General features: G+C 41.1%; 2 long non-coding RNA genes across 2 annotated transcripts; one reads left to right on the forward strand and one right to left on the reverse strand.

Annotated features, from left to right (window-relative positions):
- Positions 1 to 19,477: 19,477 nt before the first annotated feature.
- On the reverse strand, positions 19,478 to 21,642 carry LOC115276388. Its single transcript, XR_003901912.1, has 4 exons — positions 21,560 to 21,642; positions 20,711 to 20,756; positions 19,886 to 19,946; positions 19,478 to 19,601 (listed from the first exon to the last, which is right to left on the reverse strand). It is a non-coding gene; the product is annotated as an uncharacterized LOC115276388 (long non-coding RNA).
- Positions 21,643 to 22,147: 505 nt separating this feature from the next.
- LOC115276386 lies at positions 22,148 to 24,200 on the forward strand. Its single transcript, XR_003901910.1, has 2 exons — positions 22,148 to 22,577; positions 23,499 to 24,200. It is a non-coding gene; the product is annotated as an uncharacterized LOC115276386 (long non-coding RNA).
- The last annotated feature ends 463 nt before the right edge of the window (positions 24,201 to 24,663 follow it).

Consider the following 24,663-nt stretch of genomic DNA (forward strand, 5'->3'; position numbering starts at 1 on the left):
GGAGATATATAATCTGAAGTAGGCTCCAGGCTCTGAGCTGTCAGAGCAGTGGCTGACACAGGGCTCTAACAAGGAGATCATGACCCGAGCCGAAGTCTGACACTTAACTGACTGAGCTGCCCAGGTACCCCTATAACATTTTTCTCATTTTCCATATGTAGACTTACTTTGGATTGCATTCTGCACATTTTCAGTATTATTGAAACTCTGTACTCTGTTATATGCCTCTGAAGAGTGTTATTTTATTGTTATTATAACAAATAATTTTGTTGCTTTCAACCTGCAGCTAGATCTGGTTTTGGGAAGTGTTTTAAAAGTTAAGAATCTGTAGGTGAGGAGAAAGCTAGGAGGTTTTTCTTCTCTGGACTTGACATGCAAAGGCAGGTTTGCTGTGGAATCTGTGTTGATGGTCTTGTTAATACAGTTACAGAAGGTCGCTTGCTCTCTAGGCCTCCTATCATTTCAGAGGTGGGTAAGAGTCTACCTACATATACGGCTTCTTTCTGATTTTGGAAATCAGAGTGTTCCCCACTTTGCTAAATCCCACAATGACCCCTGTAGTTACAGACCTCTAAAAGGCATATTTTGTCACTCTTCTCAAACCTAGACTCTAATGAATTTCTCCTGATATTTTAACAGGCAATGAGGGAGAAAGCTCTGTCCTATCTGCCAGTTAATATCATAAGAGTGCTCCACTTCATTACACAATTCTACTGTGTAAATCCGAGAAATCTTTTGGCTTTGAAGAGGCAAATCACTTGAAGCTGGTCATAGTTAAAAAACGAACCATATTTAGAGCAGCCTGACTTTATTTGTTTCTTTGTTTATTATTTTTGAAAGCTAGGCAGAGAGAGGGGGAGAGAGGGAGTTTTAAGCAGGCTTCCTGCCTCGTGCAGAGTCTGGCATGGGGCTTGATGCCATGACACTGAGATCATGTCCTTAGCTGAAACAAGAGTTGGATGTTTCAATGACTAAGCCCCCCAGGGACCCCAGATCAGCATGAATTTAGAATCCACAGATATTGCCTTTATTTTCTACATTGAGACTGAAGCACATCACATTTTGTTCAGTGGATGTCCATGGTTCTGACTCTAATTGTGTTCATTTTTCTGGCACACCTTGTCTAACTGTCCTGCTTCTGTAGTTGACTAGTGTCTTCTTATATGGACCAGTATGGACCCTGGTATAGGTTACGTCACACCACATCTTATCGCACTGTATGTGATATTAGTTTCCTTAATAAATAAAAGTAAAACATTTCTATTTATTCACTAAATATAAAAGACTCCACCATTCTAGTTTATCATATGCATACAAAGAAAAACTATAAAGATTTTATCATATACCTACTATATCATATAGCTTATGCATATGTGGCAAGACTTTTTAAATCTAAAAATTAGTAACAATTTTCCAAAAATATTTTCATTGATATTCATTGTTCTAGGGGATATGCCTATGGTTTTGCATGTATTCCAATGCTTTGCTACTCAAAAGGTGGTCTGCTGTTCAGAGCCAATCTGCAAACGACTAGCTGCTGTTCTGTCATAAGGTAAGTGCAAACATTGAGAAGAGTTGTAAAATAAAATTTCTCAGTCATTTGTTGGAGCTATTCTTTTTTTTTTTTTTATGTTGATTTATTTATTTTTAAGAGAGCCGGACAGAATGCAAGTAGGTTAGGGGCAGAAAGAGAGGGAAACACAGAATTCAAAGCAGGCTCCAGGCTCTGAGCTGTCAGCACGGAGCCCAACGCGGGGCGCGAACTCACCAACTGTGTGAGACCATGACCTGAGCTGAAGGCAGACGCTTAACTGACTGAGCCACCCAGGTGCCCCATGTTGGAGCTATTCTTATCTGTGGAGTGTAAAAACAAAAAACCACCTTGTATTATGTCTTTGTCTTTCTGATTTGTTTTCTAGCACTTCTTTTCATTATGATGTTATTTGTCTGCAATAGATTGGAAAATTTAAAAAAATCAATGTATTTATTAAATACAAAGTATCTTTGACACTGCATAGCAAATGAGTATACTGCTGTAAGTATATTGATAAAAGCATACTCTGTGCCTATTCCTATTGAAGAATACCTAAAGAACTTCAGTCAAGGAAAAGATTTGAGACCACAGAATGTAAGAGGGTCCCTGTAGTGCAAAGTGAAGGATGTCTGGAGACAAAAATGATCCAACACAAACATTAGTAGATAAGGTCAGAGTGAGAACCTGGGTCAAGATGATACTGGAGTAGAAAGAGGGAAAATGAGACTTGAGAGACCTTCTTAATAAAAAGTATCCAGTAGGCCTGGACCCATTTTCTCAAGGTGTATTGCCATATTGTTAAATAAGTCACCTAATACAATGGTTTTCCTCTAGATTATAATGAGCTTTGTAACTGTTTAAGAGTCCCAAGCCTTCAATGAAGTAAAATGAATATATCCTACACGTATACTTGTCTGAAAACCCATAACCTCTATAGTATAATATGTTAGGATTCTTATAATGGACAACTTTACAGCTTTGATCTTACAGAGTTTTCTCAGGAAACAATGACTACATATTTTATAAGACATTTATAACCTGCATATCACTTTTAAAGAAAGAAAGTAATAGTAATATTACTATTAATAATAACAGAGGAAGAAATAACAGAAAGAAAAAAATTATTTTATGCCTGATTGAAAACATAGATGGACATGATTATACAGAAATGTCAATTTTAGTTTTTATTTTTTTTATTGATAACAAACTACCAATAATTACAAACACTAACAAAAATTTTAGTAACATATTTTTATGTATCTAACAAAGCTGATTTTTAAAATAAATACAACCAAAACTATTACCAAGAATGTCTTTCCCACAGTCTAGTATATGTTTACCAAAAATGAATTCCAAAGATAATTAAGTTCATATCAAATAAATATCTCAAAATTAAATTAATGCAACTATCCCAATACAGAAGTAGGATATGAGATGATTACTATGATAAGTAGTATTTATCGACCAATTTATTTGACATTAAAAAATTTTTTGCACTTATTTATTTTTGACAAAGCAAAAGTGGGGTGGGGGGACAGAGAGAGAATGAGACACGGAATCCAAGGCAGCGCCAGGCTCCGAGCTGTCAGCACAGAGCCTGATGCGGGGCTCGCACTCACAGACCATGAGATCACGAACTGAGCTGAAGTCAGATGCTTAACCAACTGAGCCATCCAATATTTTCAAGTATATGAGCTAAGGATCATCAAAGTAAAATTCCTTAGTTGTTGCTTTAGAAATCAGAATCGGTTGTATTACTTTTTTCTACATCTTTTTATACTGAATACAAATTAGTGAGACTTAATTAGCATAAATAGAAATACATGATTCCATCTACTTTCAAAAAGGACATTACGATTTCATTCATAGATGACATAGGTAGTGTGAGATAAAAAGAAGTGTTCATTAAAAAAATAGATATGATGGGGGCACCTTGGTGGCTCAGTTGGTTAAGGGTCCAAGTCTTGATTTGAGCTCAGGTCATGATCTCACAGTCTGTGAGTTTGAACCCCATGTAGAGCTCCATGCTGACTGCGTGGAGCCTGCTTGGGACTCCTTCCTTCCTTCTCCCCTGTGCTCACACACTCTCTCTCTCTCTCTCTCTCTCTCTCTCTCTCTCTCTCTCTCTCTCTCTCTCTCTATATATATATATATATATATATATATATATACATATATGTAAATAATTAAAAAATAGATATGAAAATGGTAACAATAGTTTGAATTATACGTACAACTCTTTCATTGTTTATATAAGTTTTTTTTCCTTTTACATAGCCTTACATATTAAGGTAGATTATATGAAATTATGCTGGGTTTAATGAAATGGAGATTCTATTGCTATAGGGTTTGTGTGTGTATGTGGTATGTTTAATGCTGTTTTTTAGGCATACTGACATATCAACTAATTTTATTATATCATAAGTCTAGTTTGGATGGCATATGCCTTTGTTTTTTTTTTTTTAATTTTATTACACTTCACTTTTTAAAATTTGACTATAGTTGACGCACAATATTGCTTTCATTTCAAGGAATACAACTGAAGGGAAGAAAAAATTTGGCTCATTTCTCAAGATCTTCCAGATAGACTAAGAATTAAATTTACATGACAGATTAATAGGAGGAAAAAAAAGTTTTATTATGTATGTATGGAGGCCAAGTTATAAAACTGAGGCCTAAAGAAATGACAAAAGCAGGCAGTTTTTATACTTTTTAGGCAAAAAACAATAATTCTGTGAATAACTGACAGAACAAGGAAAAAAGAAAACTTTAGAAACTTCCCTTAATATGGAATTCTAAACAGAATTTGGGTTGGAGTAGTGAATTAGTAAAAAGTAATGAGGGTTGGGGGTGTTCTGGTGGCTTAGTTGCTTAAACTTTTTATTCTTGATTTTAGTTCAAGTCATGAGTTTACAATTGTGGAATTGAGCCCCAAATCAAGCTGAATGCCAATAACACAGAACCTGCTTGGGATTCTTTCTCTCTCTCTCTCTCTCTCTCTGTCCCTCCCCTGCATGCACATGAGCACTCTTTCTGTCTCTCTCTCTCAGAAATGAATAAAAATTTAAAAAAAAAGGGATTGAAGGTTGTTTCTACAGTCTCCTCACCTCTCAGTTTCCCGTATTTGGTGATAAGAATGTCCTTTCACCACCCAGTACAGGGAGGGTAACTTTCACTTGGAGATGTATTTCCTGCTTTCAGGGGCACAGAGGAAGGTCTCTGTCTTTCCCACATATGCTGTCTCTTAAGTAACTTTTATTTAAAATAATCAGTTTGCCAATGTGGCACATTTGGGGGCAGGCTGCCGTTGGCCTCTCCACAACATACAATACTACAGGTTATGCGAGGATAACATATACCTTTAATGTATACTGTGGTTAGATTCAGTTCCCACAGCAGCAGTGATAAATAAATAAAAAAGCACAACTTCAGAAATTCATTTAAACTCATTTCTTCATAATTCACCAATATAAAGTTTAAATATGTTTGTGTCCTTAGAAAACTGTTCTGTCAATTTTACAGCTACTTTCTCTCTCTTACTACTCAAATTCTTCAGTTAGCAGCATTTTCATATATTTGAAATCTTTGAATAGTATTGATTCCAGAAGGGAACTGGGCAATCTCATTTTTTTCTGAGAAAGCTCCCTATTTCTCCACTAAGCTACATACAAGTAATTGCATGGATTAAGATTTTGATAGAGACAGTCTTTGAAGAGACATCTAAAACATTCTGTGACATCTTTCCTTTCTTACAAAACAAAGTATATTACTTGTCTTACATTTACGTAACTCACAGGGGCCCACAATTGGTTCTACTCCAAAGAAGCTGGCTATCTATACCTCTATATGTAAGATGCAGTTAAAAGCTGGTGGTGACCTAAAAATAGAGCATTTATTTCAATGAATAAATAAATCTTAAGACTTTAATTTTTCCCTTATCAGAACGCCTAGCTAATTTTACTTCCCAGAGATAAATTCTGGAGAATAAGCTAAAGATCTAAATATCAATTAAGCTGATTTCAGATTGTTTTGTTCTTAGATCTGATTTGCATTATTTTAAAATATTTTAATGTTTATTTATTTTGGAGAGAGAGAGACAGAGAGACAGAGCAAGTGCAGGAGGGGCAGAGAGAGGGAGACAGAGTCCGAAGCAGACTCCAGGCTCCCAGCTGTCAGCACAGAGCCTTAAGCAGGGCTCAAACTCAGGAGCTGAGCTGTGAGATCATGACCAGAGCCAAAGTCGGATGCCCAACTGACTGACTCTCCCTTTGATTTGCCTTTTAATTCTGATGATGGACAAGGACCATCATTAATGAAAGACCTTAGATAATTAAGTTGGTATGGGGAAAGATGGGGTGAGACAGGAGTAAGAGAAACCTATGTGGATGTTTACATTGTTCAATGTATAAGGATAGTTGATTTTTAGGCCACAGACTGGTGGAATTTGCTTGAACTAGACTGGTGCCTGACCCAGCACCTCTTAAATGATTCAGCTACAATCAACAGATGTATATTTTCTTTTATTTTTACAGTACTTAAGCTATTTGTATATTTTGGCTTACAGGGGAGGGGAAATTAACACTAATAAGATATATTCTGTAAACAAACCCATGCAAAAAACTTAAGTATCGTTAAGTATGACATCTTTTTATATAGTGACCCAAACGGCACATAAGGAACAAAGCAACAAACCTGAAATCACAAAAGGCAAAAGGAAAAGAAAACTATTAAAATTTTTAGATTCTAATTGCCAACACAAAAAAGTTGGAGAAATAAAGAGTCTCTTGGGCACAAACCACAATGCCCTTTGTTTCCAGTAAAATGTGAAATTTTGCTATTATGCTACATTAGAATTAAATAGATTGCTAGTCTTTACAAAATTACATTTGGATTAAGTTTGAATCACTTTTTTTACATTTTTCTTGCTTTTTTTTTAATAGCAACTATTCCAGAACTTTTGATATCAATTAATTTCTATGATACTTGTCTACAATATGATATGTATGATTTAGTTTTCCTATCTTAGTTTGACAACTTATTTTTTTAATGTTTATTTATTTATTTTTGAAAGGGAGGGAAACAGAGCAGGGGAAGGGTACAGAGAGGAAGACAGAGAATCCAAAGCAGGCTCCATGGTTTGTGTGTGGTCCTGATGTGGGGCTAGAACTTATGAACCATGAGGTCATGACCTGAACCAAAATAAACAGTCAAAAGCTTAACTGACTTGGCTGCCCAGGTGTCTTTGACACCTTCTTATTCTGATGGCAGTTTATCCTTTTCTTTTCTCTATTTGCCATAAGCAGATAATTGTGCCTTTTCTTTCATCTGCATTACCATAAATAGGTCACCATTCCCCCAGCCTTAGATTTTAAGTCATTTTAAAATGTCTTAGGGCCTGATTTTGGTCCTGTTACTTAATATACACTCTTCAATGCTGACTCCTTTGCGGTAAAGGATGATATAATTCTTCCAATAAAAGGTGAAACTTTCTGGACTTCTTCCTTAGTACTTAGGCATTAGCAACCTTTCCAAGACCATATGGTGCAGATGGCCATCCCATTTCATCTGGCACTTTCCCAAATTCAGTTCAAATTTAATACCAAATTATTCAAAGTCAACTTATTGCAAGAAGTTAATCATCCTTTTTAGTAACAACTGGTGTGTAGCTATAGATAAATTTAGAAATGTGATTACTATGTAGAGTGAAAGATGCACATATTTTTGTGGTATCTGAAGTAATATAATTTTCTAAATTATTATATGTAGAAACTATAATAATATCAAGTTTTTTTAATTTTACTTTTAGGAAGTAACATTCACTATCACAAACTAAAACCAAAAGGTTTTACATCAAAAGCAAATATCTAAAATCTTTAATAAAAATATATAAAATAACACTGGGCTAAGCCTATGGTAAATGGTGACTTGTCTTTGAAACATTATAATACTGAAAAATACTGAAATGATTAAGTTCTGGGCAAAATAAAACATGTCTTATTTCATTCAGATTTTGAAAAAGTTATTCAAATAACCATTATAACATATGTCCACAAATAGACTCATCTTTTAACATTATATATCTTTAATAAATTACTAATAAAACAATAAATATTTATGTAGTTAAATTCTCAAACTATTAACAAAATCTGAAAATATAAAAGAGGTTAATTAAACACCTACTATGTTCAAAGAATTGTGCTAGATATGGAAATACAATAATGACCCCAAATTTTTTATCTTCAAGATAACAGTCCTATGGAAAACACAGATGAATAAATGAATAATGACAAATAACCCAATATGTTGAGTGCTATAATGTCTATTAAAGAGTAGAGTTAGAAAAAAATAGCTTTTATATCTGGCTAGGAGAATGAGGGAATGTCTGAAAAAAGAGAGGCTAGGAGCTAGTTTTCATTGTATCCAAATATCCTAAGTGCCAAAAACATTAAGTGGGGAAGAAAAGGGACAAAGAAAGTTATGAACAAATGATACTGCCCAGTACAAAGGTTAGCCAGAGGACAGAATAAATAATGTTGGTAAATGTCAAGAGTTTAACTAAGCTACCCCATGGTATTGCTGCCTTAGGATCCATTTTGTTTGGCCAAGTGGGCTGCCAGGAACCTAATACCGACATTAGCTGCCACACACGTGCATGTCCTAAATAACAACCTTCAAAGTCACAAGTAAATGTAAGCTCTTTTTGTGACCAATTCAACAATGGCCCTTGTGATAAAGAGTCTCTCTCATTTCCCAATGGCTTTCTCCTTGAATGCCCCTTAGGTAACACCTTACCATAGTAGAGTTTACCAAAACCCCACTTTTTTTTTTTTTTAGTTCAAATTTAACAATCCAGGCTTAGCTTGGGAATTCAAACAACAACAACAACAAACAAAACAAAAAGCAACAACAACCAAACAAACAAAAAATGCTTGGCCAACAGATCCTAATTAGGGCGTGTGCTCCAGGTCCAGTGGCCCTCTGCTTGTTATTTTTTGTTATCCATAAAAAACAAACTGTAAGCTTAAAGAAACATATTTAGCTTCACATTGGTATATGTTTAAGTTATACCAAAATATTATATAAAATATATCTAGAAGAATAGCCTTCTATTAAAAAGTTAAGGAACATTTAATAATAAAAAAAATCCTTCAATGGCTGGTGTTAATCAAGAACATAGTGTCAGTTTTCTTTTTCTCTTACTCTACTGGGGTAATATATCCAAGTCTTCCATTATAATCTGTATGAATTACCTGTACTATCTGTTATGTATTATAAAAATGTAGGCACTTTATGATGAAGCCTTTTAAGAAGCTATAGTTCAGGGCTCCTGGGTGGCTCAGTTAGTTCAGAGTCCCACTTTGGCTTAGGTCATGATCTCCCAGTTCATGGATTCAGGCCCAATTTGGGCTCTGTGCTGACAACTCAGAGCCCAGAACCTGCTTCAGATTCTGTGTTTCCCTATCTCTGTCCCTCCCCCACACAAGTGCTTACTCTCTCTTTCTCTCACTCTCCCTCTCTCAAAAATAAGCATTAAAAACATTGTTTAATACAAGTTAATCAAAATTTGTAAGATTCAGCAAAAGCAATAGTTGGAAGTTGATAGCTTTGAAGGCATCTATATATAAAGAAAAATTTAATATCTCTGAGGGACAATTTACCTGATTGATTTACCTGAGTTTCCAAAATATTGGCAAACACAGATACCTCTTTAGGTAGCACAATGCCAGAAGAAGGACCCTCACCCCACTGAGGAGGGCAAGGATGGGAATACCTAGGAAGTTGAATTCGAATTCAGCCATGGTGCAGTAAGGCTTCTCAGACAAAGATGGTTCACATCATTGGAAGGTATTGCTGCCTCAGGCAGCTGGGCATTGAAGAGTACATGTTCTAGACTAGAGTGCCAGGCCCACATCACAGAGCTTTGGTACAGACACCAGAGTTCTGGAGGGTGGAGGAGGTGGCACACATGGGAGAGAGAAACTCACACACAATGTTTTCCCCACCATCCACACAGTAGATCTGTCCATCCTTTTATGATCTCTTAGATGCCTCCGACTTACCTTCCAACTCCACCTATCACCGAGTCATTGTTTTCTAGTTTTCCTTTAGCGAAATCATCATATTCCACCTTTTCCCCTGATATTACCTGAGAACCTTTTCACTGCTTGGTGTTCTCCTTTTGGACCCCACATTGTCTCTGAAGGTTTGCTATGGCCAGAAATCTACATCCCCAAGATCCTCTCTGCCTTCAGCTGCAGTTCCCCCCAGTAAGGGATTTTTACCTTGATGAAACCAGAAATATATACTGAGAGGCTGCCCTACCCCCATTTTTCCTCAAACTAATCCACACTCACCAAAGAGCATAAGAGAGCAGAGAGCTCTATGGTTACTTCTTCCACAGAAAGTTCTATTTTTTTCTTCCCACATAACTCCTAACTTTTCACCAAAATACCTATTGACATCTGTATCCCTTGTTAAACAATAATGCCATTCTTGATGGTGTAAATGTATTCATCTCCCCGTGCTAGCTAGTTATTTACTAGTTGTAACCCTTAATAGCAAGCTTCATTATTTATATTACAAACTGTTGACATTAAGCCCTGTATCATCTCCTTACTTGACTTGCCTGAATTCCCTCTTTGATGAATCTGTCTTGGCCACAGACACCCAATCCTTTCCCTCTGATAGTAGGAGAGTTTATCAGTAATAATAACTCCTTCCTTTACCTCTCTTCTACTGCATCCACAGCTTCACCATTGTCTCTACCCAGAAGGAAGGTCCACTTCAAGCCCAGCCCGCCTCATACAGCCTCTCTTGACTGCAGGAGGCTTCTCTCTTAAGAAAAATCCCTCCACATATCTTTGCATCTCTAGTATTGCCTTTTTAATAAAAAGTGTACCTGGCAGTCCCTAAGGCCCCTAGGACTCACTCACAACTATAAAAATCTCCTTTAACGTCCAGACAGGATCAGCTCCACCAAAAATAAGTTTCCAGGTGAGAAGGAGTTATAAATACAATACATTGAATATATTTTTGAAAAACGGCCTTATTATAAAAAGGCTGAGAACTGATCCAGATTAAAGGAAACTAAAGACACATAGCAACTATGTGCATTATGTGATTCTAGACTGAATCCTAAAAACAAAGTTTAAGAAAAATTACACAAAGGACATTACTTGATTTAAGTCCACAGAAATTGGGGGCACCTGGCTGGCTGAGTGGCTTAAGCGTCTGACTCTTGATTTTGGCTCAGGTCATGATCTCAGAGTTTGTGGGATCCAGTACCTGTGAAGGCTTTGCACTGATATGGCGCAGGGCCTGCTTCAGATCCTCTCTCTCCTGCTCTCTCTGCCCCTCCCCTTCACATGCACATTCACTCTCTCTTCAAAATAAACTTTAAAAAAATTGACAAAGATGGAAAATGAACAGGAGATTCATTAAAAGCTTTATGTCAATGTTAAACTTATTGAAAGAGATAACTGCTGTAAGAGAAACTTTTCTTAAGAAATACACAACAAAATATTCAGGGCAAAAGTACATGATGCATGAAACATATTCTCAAATATTCAAGAACGTATGTATGTTTTTCATATATGTATATGGTGTTCGTGTGTAAAGATAAAGGGAAGTAAGATATGAGACAGAGATTGTAGAAAGCTCAAAATATTAATAGGTAAATCGGGATAGGGGGCATGGCTCTACCATCTCTGCAACTTTCCCACACTTTATTTTTCAATATGTATGCTTTAAAAATGAATTTAACCCAACCTTTGAGATTTCTGGCTTTGATGCTAGGGGCTGCTGCTGCCACCATACCCAGACCCCAGAAGCTTGCAGTGCCAACTTTAAAACAGTTGTCTCCTGTTTTCCAAAACAGCTACAATATTTCCCATTCCCACCAGCATTGTATGGGGGTTCTAATTTCTCCACATTCCTGCCAACACTTGTATTATCTTTTTAATTCTAGCCACCTTTGTAGGTGTGAAGTGCTGTGAAATACTGGTTTTGATTTGCATTTCCCTAGTGGCTAATGGTGTTGAGCATTTTTCTTCTAATCTTTTACTTTTAACAGCATTTTGGGAAAAACAGGAGTGTTTGATCTACTGTGTTTCACTTGAAACACTATAGTTCATTTTAAAAGTGACAGAAAGGGCGAGTTGGTGGCTCAGTTGGTTAAGCGTCTGACTTTGGCTCAGGTCATGCTCTCACAATCCATGGGTTTGAGCCCCGAGTCCAGCTCTGTGCTGACGGCTCAGAGCCTGGAGCCTGCTTCAGATTCTGTGTCTCCCTCTCTCTCTGCCCCTCCCCGGCTCGTGCTGTCTCTCTCAAAATAAAATAAAGACATAAAAAAATTAAAAGTTATAGGAAAAGTTTTTCTTCTAAATATTTGAAAACACAAAGAGCAGTGTCAAGTCTTTCTCAGCATGTATAGTGTTCTTCTATACTTTTTGCCTGTTATAGTTACTGTGTGATGAAGGGACAGTGAGAAACTTCCCTGAATTTTCTCTGTAAGATTACTTCTTGTGTGGAGTTGAGGACTTCATGCAAAGGGCTCCTTAGGGTTTACTGCAAGGCAGCGCAGAACTAATTGCCAAAGCCTGTAAAGCTCAGTGCTTTTCTGTCACCAATGATGCCAATTTCTGTTGTGAATCAGTATTTTCCACAGGTGATAAATATCAAAGAAAGGTGAGCACTTTGACATGGGTGTATAGCATATGTCTTAGAGATGGATGGCAAGAGGTTTATCTTTATGTTTATTTATCTTGAAAGAGAGCACAAGTGAGGGAGAACAGAGGGATGAGGAGGAGGAGTAGAGAGAATCCTAAGCAGCCTCATGCTAGCAACACAGAGCCCAATGTGAGGCTGGAACTCATGAACAGTGAGATCATTACCTGATCCTAAACCAAGAGTTGGATGATTAAATGAGTGAGCCATCTAGGAGCCCCTAGATGGGAAGATGTTTAAATGGGCTTTTGCAACTGAATCACAAGCACACCTGCCAAATGGTAATAGTGCAAGTTGGATGGTGGGTGTGTGAGAACCTATATTGTTCTAGCTGCTCTTGAACATGTTTAAACATTTCTGTGGTAAAAAGCTTAAAAAAAAAAAGAGGTTGGGTATCTCATAAGGGCAGAGAAGAGGGCAGGAGGATACCTGGCAGGGAGGCTCAGTCCTTTCAAGACTGGAATTTGGCTCTCTCTCCATAAAGAATAACTCCTTTGACACTGGGAAGGAAAGAGGAATGGGGAAATGTCGCTGGAAGGTTTTGTTTTATTGTGTTCTGATGAAAAGCTCCCATCTCACGGCTTTCTAGCTCCTTGTAAACTGTGGTCCAGCACATCTGCTAGGCTAAGTGAAGATGGGCTAAGTTGAGGAAAGTGAAGGAAATTTAAAACAGATCTGAGTAGCACTGGGAAGAGAACAGACTAAGGAAATAGTGACCTAACTCCATTGTTTTGTTCACATGCTAGATACGTATTTGTGGGATGAATGAATGATTTCCAGGTAGTTCTGGGGCTGAATTTCTTGTGTCATCAATAGACTCAATTGTGAAATTTCCTATAGTGATCAGTCACTTAGAGAAAGGCATTTCTAAAAAAAGCAGAGATGAGATTTTGCCAGACAGAAAGAGTTGAAGGGGATTGGATGAGGTCCGTTTGTACGGGAGCTTTTTAAAATTTTTAGTTTATTTATTCTGAGAGCTACAGAGAACACAAGTAGGGGAAAGGCAAAGGGAAGGAGAGACAGAATCCCAAGCAGGTTCGGCAGGCTGCATGAGTTCATGACCTGAGCTGAGATCAAGAGTCAGCTGCTTCAAGGACTGAGCCACCCAGGCACCCCAGTACTGGAGCTTTTTAAAATATTTTTATTTATTTACTAATTTTGAGAGGAAGAGAGACAGCACAAGCAGGGGAAGGTCAGAGAGAGAGGGAGATAACAGAATCTGAAGCAGGCTCCACACTCTGAGCTAGCTGTCAGCACAGAGGCCCACGTGGGGCTCGAACCCACGAACCGTGAGATCATGACCTGAGCCAAAGCCGGACACTTGACTGAGCCACCCAGGTACCCGATATTGGAGCTTTTTAAATGCTGGTTACCTAATAGATGATCAGAGAGACAAAGCCTTGGTAGATAGACAAGAAGTGGAAAAATGATGCGGAGTTGCTAACGGGATATATAAGCTGGAAAGATTGGAGGAGGAGGTAAAATGACAGAATGTCAGACTATAGTACTCCTGATGGCAGAAGTATTCAAAGTACTAAGCTCTACAGAGCAGCAGTAACTGCATTGGAAGGTTAGTAAAGGACTCTAAAATGAGATTATGGAGGACCTGGGAGGCTGGGTTATTGGATGGTCTATCCACACAGATGTTAGAGCCTCCACTACCTTCTCATCTCTTCATGTTCCCTAACCTGGGCCCCATCTCACCTACTGTCTCTCTCAGGACCTCCACAGCATCAGAATCTGCATTCTTTCTGTGACCTTAATTTTCAGATGCTGCAGAGTCAATGACATAACCTTGGACAAGGATACCACGCTTGTATCTTATTGTTCAAAGAGGGTATTTATGGTTTTTTTGTTGTAACACTGAACACTCACTAGGACAGTTACTCCGTTTTTGAGTTCCAGTCTCAAGTGGAATCTCCTTCCCCCCAGAACCTATTCTAAGGGTGGGTAAGTGTGCTGTCTTAGCCAAAAACAGAACAGAACAAAATAGAACAAAACAAAACAAAAACAACATTTTACGGAAAAGCTCCCAATTATCTGTACACTGGTGCATAGTGTAGAACTCACCTCTGGTTCATAAGATGCAGGTCTTCTGGTGTAAATCTGCCTTGGCTCCACTAGGGCCATGAGTATCAAAGGTTGTATCTCTATCCTAATGGGATAACTGTCCACACTAAAGGCAAGACCTTGTGTATTGCCATCAAATGTGGATAGAAGGAAGTTACCAAGATCCCCTTCTCCCAAAGGGGATGCTATGCTTGGCAGCTTGCAGATATTGTTTGAGTGATCAAAGACAGCTCCATGCCATTCTAGTATAAGGCATCAGTAGGCTGCTGGTGCCTGAATCAGGCTGAGGAAGGTGGGGAGCAGGACATGATTGTGATAAGGGGACCTTTGTTCTGCCATCAAGGTGACTCTTCACCTCCTCATTTCTTCTAAGACATCTTATCCTGAAAGGTGGTGGCTGCCTTGTCAACATTCCCACCACTGACAAATCTAAGTGACACTTTTGCTTTGCAAAAACTGTCACCAGTCAGGCAGCCTGAAGTCCTCTCTTCACTGGGCATTTCTTCAGGTTGCCCAGTTCCAGTAGGAAACCCCAGTGTCAAGTTTAACATGACCCACATGACAGATTCCTAAGCAGCATGTATGCTGTTCCTAGAGCCTCCCCCAACAAGCCCAAACACTCCCATTCAGAGTTCACCCACTTGTGGGATCCTCTGGTAACTGGAAGCCATTGTAGCACAAGCGGTAAAGAAGAAACAGTGACTTAATCATTATTTTCTGAAAACTGTACCTGTCTTTGATCCTCTTTAGATACAGAAGACTTGCTCCGAAGGGTATAAAATGTTCAATGAGGGTAAAGGAGACAGCTACTAAGAGGCAGCAGACAGAGCCCACCTCCTCAAACTTCATCAGAGAGGAAATGGGCTTTGAGTACATGGTCCCTAAAGAGACCCTCAACAGGGGACTGGTCACCTTGAAGCAATCAGCCGCAACTGAACTAACTAACACAAAGCCCTGAGTTACCCAAAACCCATGCCCCCAAACAGTACACAGAACAGACATCACTAAGAGAAATATTTATTGGAAAGAATCAGGGATTATTTTGTGGGATTTGGGGTGGGGTATTTCCTCCCCTGGAAATTCTGGGGAAGCCTTTTCTGTCTAAATAACAGAGGCAGATCTCTGAATACTATGTCGTTAGCAGTGGTGAGAGTGGATGAAGGCCCCTGGTCAGCTTGATGCCTGCAGGTGTGGCATGTGTGGGACACAGCCTCTCTGTGGGGCACAGATAGGCAAAGGTTCTGACACATTAGCTGGTCCTTAAGTGCCACAGCTTTCTGGGTGTCTGCCTTGTCCCTGATCAATACTTGGAGAATGACTGTGGCCCACAAAGACAGCTTCTTGGTTGCAGGACTTGGTATTTGTCTTGTTACAGGAGGGAGCCCTGTAGCTGAAAGGACGCCCCTGGACAGGCTGTGTCTGGGCCTGCACTTGTGCTTCCTTGCGCGTTTTCCCAAACTTGGCTGGGGACAAAAGGGGCTGTTGAGGGCAGGTGCTATCATTGCATGCCAGTGCGACATTTTCTCTTCTAGGACCTTCCCAACATCTTTCTTGATATTCTGAGCTTCAGTCATCCCAGTAAAGGCAGCTCCACCTTGAACCATGCCTCTGCTTTGCACAGACAGGGGGATGCCCTTTTCCTGATAGTTTTCTGCTCTTTTACACTTTCTCCTCGTTTAAGGTATTGTAAAATAGTGTTCATTATTCTTCTAAAAAGGCTTTTATGGTGAGGCTGACCCTTCTGTGATAAGGTGTGGGAAGACTGACTCCCAAGCTTCTTCTGCAGTGCCACGTCCTGAGTAGGGAACCTCTTCCTTATGGGTTAGAAGTCCCCAACCCTGCACTCCTTCTACCAAACTTTTCAGCTGGTGGGAAATTCTTGTGCTGGTGCTTCCTTAAGACCTGGGTCTTTAGGGACCCAGGGCTCCTGTGGTTGTCCCATACTAATTCTTGTGTTCTCGAGATGGATGTGCAGCCCCTGGAAAGTTCCCATATTCCCACTGGAGTCACCCTGATATTGAGTCAGGGAGGGCTTGTAAGTCAAGGGGGGCAGGTTGCTGTGTTGGCTCTAGGCCTGGCTATGCTCTCTTTGCTCCAGTTTAAGCTTTAACTCTTTATACAGTTTTTCTTTAAGGATTGTTAATTTAGGATCTTGGGTAATTGATATATTTGGTGGGTGGCTTTTAATGGTCACAGGTTTGACATTATTTGCATTCACGTTTATCATTTGGAGGCTTTCTGGCTTGCTGGTTGTCAAGATATCTCTAGTTTTTTATTGATGCACACCAAGCTCCTCAGCTCTGACCATGTCCCTGGAAACTTTGGGCACAGGAATAGGTTCTGGATTCTTCATCGTTTTGCCATGTTGCATTTTTTTTTAGGTCACTGGGATTTACGGTCTTATCCTTTGGCTCACGTCTGGCCCCGGCGTACCTTGTGGGCTGCTTTGCAAGCCATCTATTGGCTAGTATAGTCAGTCTCTGACTCACTTTGTGTATGGTGCTGTGTCTGATAGGTTGAAGAGTCTGTCTGCCATCCTTAAATTTCAGAACATCCTGTGCCAGCTCGTGGTTGATATGAGGGGGTGATTTTGCCAGGATTCCCTGCCTTTCTTTGCCCAGAGTTGAGGTGGCAGGGAGAGAATCATCCAGGATGTGGGCTGAATTTGCTGCTCCCATTTTGTCTCCATGGAGAGATTTAGAGCTTTCTCTACAGGACTTGAAGACCCTAGATTTAGAGTTGGCCTCAGAAATCCAGTTGATTGATGAGGGAAACGTTGAATGGGACAACATTGGAAGAGGATGGGACCTCTTTCAATAAAAAGATATCTATGGATTCAAGGACCTTCAGGGGAAGGCCATGTACCATCCTACTATGAAATTGTTTAATATGGGATTCCAGCCTCTGTTGTGTAGTAGATTCAATGAAGGAAAGCTCCCGGGAGGTATTCAGGCAGTAGTCCCCACCTACTGATGGTGGCAGAACTCTCTGTTGTATATCAGTGTGGAATTTCTCAGAAGGAAGCAATATCTCCTTCATACTTTGCCATGAACTATGCACAGCACTCGGCAGGTGACCTTTATTGATCTCTTCAGACTTTTTGCTCAAATGTATTTTCAGGAGATTTTCATGTTGTCTCTGACTTAGAATCTCCACAGATGCCCTTGAAGTTTTCTCATGTAGGCTTTTATGTGTTTTCTGTACATCATATCCTGTATCCTTATCTGAAGAGTTCTCTGGGTCACTAAACAGATGATCTTTTGGCCCATCCTCTGGGTTGTTTCCCAGATCCTTCCCAATGGCCTCCTCTAGCTGAGGCCCTTCTGAGTGCCCTTCATGGAAGCTTTCAGGTTGGCTCAACCCAACATTTAGAGTTTTGCTACTCTGACTCTTAGAGATCTGTGGGAGTCCATGAGAGTGCTTCATCTCAGGTCTTTCTGAAAAATTCCTTGGAGGCATCATTGGTGATAGAGACTCATGGATCCTGCGAGGAAGGCCCCATCGGTGTTGGATAAGCCTCTTTTTCAGGTGATGCTCTAGTTTCTTACGAACCTCATCACTGAGAGGAAACAGTCCAGGAAGGATAGAGACTGCACCATGGGCGTGAGAGGCCCGGCAGTCAGACAGGCAGGGAGGTGAAGGACAAAAGTCCTCATGGGATCTTTGAACCACACTGGGTAAACCCCACAAACATTCCTGTTGCTTCTGCAAAATATTCCATTCTAAGTGTTGAATTTCAGAGGAGATGAGAGACTCTGATTCATTCTGGGGTCTAGGAAAATACACTCCAGAAATCTTGATCTGGGGTAGAGGACTAGATGGCAAGATTGGGAGTGGGGATTGAAGGTAGGACTCAGGCTGGACTTGAGTGAGAGGTAGAGGCTGAGGTTGGCGTTGGGCTTGAGGTTGGGCTTGAGGCAGGAATTGAGGCTGGATCTCAGGAAAGTCCAGAGGAAGCAGATGGGGAAGGACTGGGGATTCCTGGTCTGTGGAGGTAGAGATTCTATTGAAAGTAAAAATTGAGGAACCATCATCTGAGACACGGGCAGCTGAGGGCAAGGACTCGCAATGCAGTGTTGGGAGACCCCAGAAGAGCTGGATAGGTGTTTGCTGTAAATGGCCCTCTGCCAAGGTGGTAGGATATGGGGGCTGTGAATGCACATGCATAGCCTTTGATTTGTCTTTGCTGTTCCAGAAAGGAAGGGAGGCTGCCAAGTTATGCTTGTTAGCAATTGACTCTGACATTTTTCCTGAAGAATTTAGTGTGTAGTCTGGCCCAAGCTGTTTGTTCCTCTTTCCCTTCCATATCAAGAAATCACCCCTCTTTTTGACTTGTTTCTCCAGAAGTGCCAGGACTTCAGGGCTTAGGAAAGAGAGGTTGCCAGGCTCTACAAGGTTGGCCACAGGGTCTCCACTGGAAGAAGTCTCGGAAGAATGGAAGGCAAGAAACTCTTGGCTGAAATCACATTGAGCCAAGGTAGAAGGGAAGAAGTCTTTGTGATAACCTTTCCACCAAGAGAAGTCTGAGGTAGACAAGGTTGCATCATCAATGCCTGTGATTCTGGAAATATAAGTGGTCAACTCAGCAGGGCCATCTGGAGAGGAGTTCTCCAGAACAGGCCTCAAGGTGATGGAAATGAATTTAGACTGAGTCACAGTTAAAGTGCAGTCTGGTGGTGGTGAAACAGACAGGGTTGGTGGTGCATGATGACAAGCACAGGTCTCAGTGGGATTCATTGTCTGGGACAATTCTGATAATGGGTTGACATCTTGGGAAAGGGTGGGGTCAAGAGAGAAGATGGTATTTAGAGACAAATTGGCCTCTGGTTGAGCAAAAGAGTCCACTCTCTGAGCATCATATGGTGGTAGAAGGGAAAAGGCAAGGGGTTGGGGTGGGAAGTAGTCATCAGGAAAATCGAATTCCAAGGGAGGAAAATGCTCTGCTGGCAAAGAGTGATCCAGTGGTGAGGGTGGACAAAAGCCAGCCAAGGGGGTCACTGGGTTAGGTGGGAAGGTGGAGGCAGGTGGTGGGGGAGGCTCAGGCAGTGAAGCTGATATTAGGTCCCCTGGAGGGTCTGCTGAGAAAGCAGAGGACAAAGCGAACAATGAGTCAGTCACAGGAGCTGTGGAAGGCAAGGGAGTAGCATCTTCCAGGGCCTCTGGGTACAGCAGACACTTGATGTCAGCAGTGGTGTTATTACACACCTCGCAGAAGGGGTCTGGACATAACAGTTGACGAATGTGGATGGTATCATAATGACGACCTAGGGGGCTGCAGGAGATAGGAGGTACAAAGTTGTAGCCAAGGCCAGAGAACAAGGAAAGGAGGACCTGCTGACCTGCCAAGGGAGGGGCTGCCTGAAACCTGCTGCCCCTTCACAATGCCCTGCATTTATGACATCATAATACACTCAGTAGGCTTCACCCTAAGGACCTCATTCACATACCCATTTGTATGTTTACCCACTCCCATGACTGGCATGTTACACTGAATCCATAAGATTGCATTAATCATGCTTTAGGAGGGATCAGGATAGAAGGGGAAAGAGTAGTCACCTCCTCCAATTTAATATCCGCTTCCTTAGCTCTTCCTCTTCTCTCTGACTGCATTTCCAACCTGGAAAACCAGGAGAGTGGGTGATATGTAGTGAAGGTAGAAACATAGGTATTATATAGGAGTCCCTTTATAGGACACTGTTGGGATATTAGATTCTGAATGCCCCAATAACCATAGATGAGGTCAAATGGTCAATGATATGATACTCATTAGTATTAAAGTATTTCATTTACATTATGTCATGTGATGCTCAAACCACCTCTGGGAAGCCCAGAAGTTAATGGTTAGTACCTCAAGGAGGAATCCTGAGTATCCTTGATGTCACAGGTCTTTCACAAAATCAGGAGAGAAAAGTTCTGACTCTTGACATCTTAGGGCCACACTGGCCAACACTCATTGCCCAGCTCCATCATGGCTCCATACCAGGGATGGGCAGAACAAAGAATCTAAGGGCCTCCAGTTCTGACTGTTCTGAGGCCTCCATTTTGGGAGGGGAATGACATCCTCAGAAATCATGGAAGTGAGGGGCGCCTGCATGGCTCAGTTAATTAAGTGGCTGACTTCAGCTCAGGTCATGATTTCATGGTTTGTGGGTTCAAACTCCACGTCAGGTTTTGTGCTGATACCTCAGAGCCTGGAGCCTGCTTCTGATTCTGTGTCTCCTTCTCTCTCTGCCCCTCCCCTGCTCATACTCTGTGTCTGTCTCTCTCAAAAAAATAAACGTTAAAAATTTTTTTTGAAAAAAAATCATGGAACTGAAACCTCATGGAAAGGACAGGAAGGGTCACCCTTGGAGAGCTCAGGTGAAATAAGCAGAACCTTACCTTGCAGTGTACCACCATTCCTCCTCTTATTGGCTCTGCCCTGATGCTAGAATAAAAATAAATGAGGGGCTGTGACTCATCTCTCACTCTTCTCTCAGAAACGGAGACATTCTTGAGGTGCCTAGGTGACTCAAACAGTTAAGCATTTGACACTTGGTTTCAGCTCAGGTCATGGTTTCTGTTCACTGTTCATGAATTCAAGCCCTCCATATGTGCTGTCAGGGCAGAGTCCACTTGGGATTCTCTATCCCTTTCTGTCTGCCCTTCCTCCACCCACGTGTGTGTGTGTGTGTGTGTGTGTGTGTGTTTGTGTGTGTACTCTCACTCTCTCAAATTAAGCTTTAAAAAAATAACTTGAGGACCAACAGTCACATCTGTGCTCCCTCAGGTAGGACCCTGTGTCCTGGGACAGAGCTTGGACCCCAATCTTTGCTCAGTGTGTCTCAGGGTGTCTCAGAGGCTCAGCACTCTTCTGATCAACCCAACATGAAGGCTTGGTCGAGTGAGACTTCATATGAGCAGGTGACCCACGATCAAATGCTTGAGAACCTTGTTCTCTTATACACATCCCATACTCTCTAAACCCAGACTAGGACTACAGAATCCCTATGTTTGGGATTTATCCAAGACTTGCCACCACACACTGATAGTCTGCAAGCTTCAAGTGGAAACCTTAGTACTTTCTTAATCCTTAACCCTGCCAGATCTCTTTTCCTAGAGGAGTGAATGTCTGTTCTTTTAGACCTCCCATTTTAGATGTGTCTGATCCTACCAAACTCATTTTAAAATTTGGGACTAGAAATAGAAACTATATTCATGTCTGGTGAGGGCACCCCCAGGATTCCTTACCTTCCGGATGGATTTCGTGTTCCAAGTTGGGAATGGAATCTCTATCAGGTAGCACAGAAACAGAAGAAGCAACCCCAACCCACAAAAGAAGGTGAAGCACAACATGGTTTTCAGTAGGGCTATTCAGAAACGAGAGAATCACAAAGCTTCCTATAGGTAACTGAATCACAGGCTACCTATAGGTAACTGAGCTCTGAGTGTGCAGTTGCTGGACCATATATAATATCCAGGCTTACATCACAAAGCAATGAAAAGTTACAAAAGGTTTCTGAGGGTGGGAGGGGACAATTGAAGAGGGTGTGTCCATAAGCCCCTCCCACTTACCAGCCCAGAAGATCCCTTTACCTCTCCTAAGCCTCCAGGTCCTTCTGCCCTATTCTACCATTCTATTGCCCTACTTCACCTTTTCATCACATTGATGAGGGAGCATGGCTGCCTGAGGGACAAAGCACAAGCTAGCACACAATCCCCATTTCCCACAAGGAATATCTCACATTGTCCCAACTGTGTGTTTCCCAAATGTGGGCAATGTGTGACATTCCTTGGACACTCCTGGCTACCCAAAACCAAGAAAAGAAAAAAAAAATGGCTAAACTGATAAGAGTCTCCACCACTTTACCAGAAAAAGGAAATCCCATCAACAGCATCTAGTTTAGGAACTCAAAGATGTCTTAATCCATTGCCTGAGGGAAAAACAACCTTATCTTCACAATAGCTAGGCCTCCAATAGTTTGAGTCTTCAGCATGTAAAAATCCCTTTAGGAACTCCTCTTGACTTTATTTCCCTCTTACTCCATAAAATGGTCTTCCCCCAACACTTATAAAACAGCTCTTTCTGCCCCTGAGTCCTGCGCCTGTGGTTTGACAAATTCACCTATTTTCACCAAAGACATCTTCAAGAATTCTTTCTTGGCCATCCACTCTGGACTGACCCCTCATCACCTCAAAACTTCATCATTTGGCCCCCAATGTGGGGCTTTGAGTCTTTTCATCAGAATTCTTAGCTGGTGCAAATTCAGTAAGTATACTTTCTCTTTTTCTTTACTCTTATTTCAGGGGCTTTTTGAGAAATATCATCTTATTGGGACACTTTTATGTTGATTGCTCAGGCTGCTATCCTCTACCCCATATCTACTCTATGGGGAGAAGAAAGCCTGCCTTTTGGCTGGAAGTTAGTATCCTGGCTGCAATGGTAATAAGACCCAGAGACTGGATGTGCTCTCTTTATTCCTGTCCTTATACAAGTTGTCTGTCTTGGGCATGGGGCAGCCACCTAAATGACCAGGACAGCTGCTAATCTTAAGACTCTCATGTGAGGTCTCCTCATAATTGGTCTGATGTGATCTCCTTCACATATCTGGTCTAGCCACTCTGCCAGGGACCGTTTCTTAGGGAAGTTGGCTGTAAAGACTATATGTGTTGAAATGTCACTTAGATCATGATGGATCCCTGTCTTTACTATTTTCCGTCAATGTCTTCTACTGACTACTTAAATTCCAAAATTGGGTAGTTCCTCCCCACCCTGTAAAACTTTTCTAGTGTCTTCCATGGGCTAAAAAATGGTAGTTTCTTCAAGAAACTAAAGCACAGCCTCCACAGCATGCTTATCAAAGATGAGGTCATCAAGCCATGGCCGTCAGGGCATATTCTTCAAGGCATGACTTTTGGGGCACTGCTTTCAGGGTATGGTATTTAGGTCCATACACCAGGCACCCATCTGTAATCTAGAATGCAATGGGGGAAGGGGGGGACACTAGTATCCCCTCTTCCTGAGCCCTTAGTTGGCTGGTTGGTCATAGCAACTTCGAGGAACACCTCTGGTCACTTTCACACCAGGAACTTTTGACACATCCTGTTTGAAGGATGCCACCTGGGGGTTGGAGGGGCTTCTCAGGAGTAATGGACTTTCTCTTTCTTTTTTCTCTACTTTTCTCCTAAGGAGGAGCATGGGAGCTTCTTCTTCTGTCCCCAAGAATTCTCTCTTCAGATGCCATTTGGCCCACTGGAAACAATTTGGATTACAAGATCTAAAAGAAGAAAAACTAATCTCCTACTGTAACAAGACATGGCCTCAGAACCCCTTACAAGACAAGGAAAAGTATCCCATTAATGGACATTAAGCTTCAATATGATCTTTGGGTTGGATCTCTTCTGCAAGAAGCAAGGCAGGTGGACTGAAGTCCCCTATGGCCAGGCTTTTATGGCTCTAAATCTTGCATAATGTGTCTAATGACCAACCAGGTTAATAGACCCCCTTTGGACATATTGGATAATGACTGTCTAAGTAGGCCCACTCCTCCTAGTAAGCCTTTACTTCTGGGGCATAGCTAGCTTATCCAAACAAAGAGGGTGCTGGCTCTGCTACTATCCCTTCTCCTTATAGACCCCAAGACTGCTCTGCCCCAAGTACAGCTGGACATCCTAGGAGCGGAATCCCCTATCTTCTGGGAGATCTACCCAAGTTTGGAGTGCATCCTCTTAGGGAACTTGCTAATGGAGAAATGGGCACAATTAGAATCTCCATGAGCAGGACACCCTTGGAGTCCTCAGGTGGAATTGGCAGAACCTTCCATTTCAGTGTCCAACTTTTCCCTCTTCTCTTGGTACTACCCTGATACTATAATAAAAATAAGAGAATGAGGAGCTTGGACTTATTTCTCTGTCTCTCTTCTCTCTAGGATAAAGGGACATATATCACTTACAAATACTATTACTCTATTTTAAGTAATAGAATTTTGTGGTCCTTGCTTTTATCAATTTTTAAAGACAAAATGTTTTCAATATTTACTACTTGGAAAAACTGGAGGAAGACTTTTGTCTGTGAGGCCCACACTTGATATTCTCAGCCAGAAGTTCATTGAGGGCATAAAAATTGAGGCCAGCAGTTACACCTGTGCTTCTTCAGGTAGGATCCCATATCCTGGGACACAGCTCAGACCCCAGCCTTTGTTCAGAGGCTCTCAGAGGCTCAGCACTGATCTCCTGGTCAGTGAGAACGCAGGCTTGGTTGAGGGATGACAAGCATGGGACTTTGCCTATTGATGAAGTGCTGGGGAAATTTCTTCTCTGACACAGATTCAATGCTCTCTGAATAACCCATTCCA

This window comes from Suricata suricatta, chromosome 13 (assembly GCF_006229205.1).
Source record: "Suricata suricatta isolate VVHF042 chromosome 13, meerkat_22Aug2017_6uvM2_HiC, whole genome shotgun sequence".
Lineage (NCBI taxonomy): Eukaryota > Metazoa > Chordata > Mammalia > Carnivora > Herpestidae > Suricata > Suricata suricatta.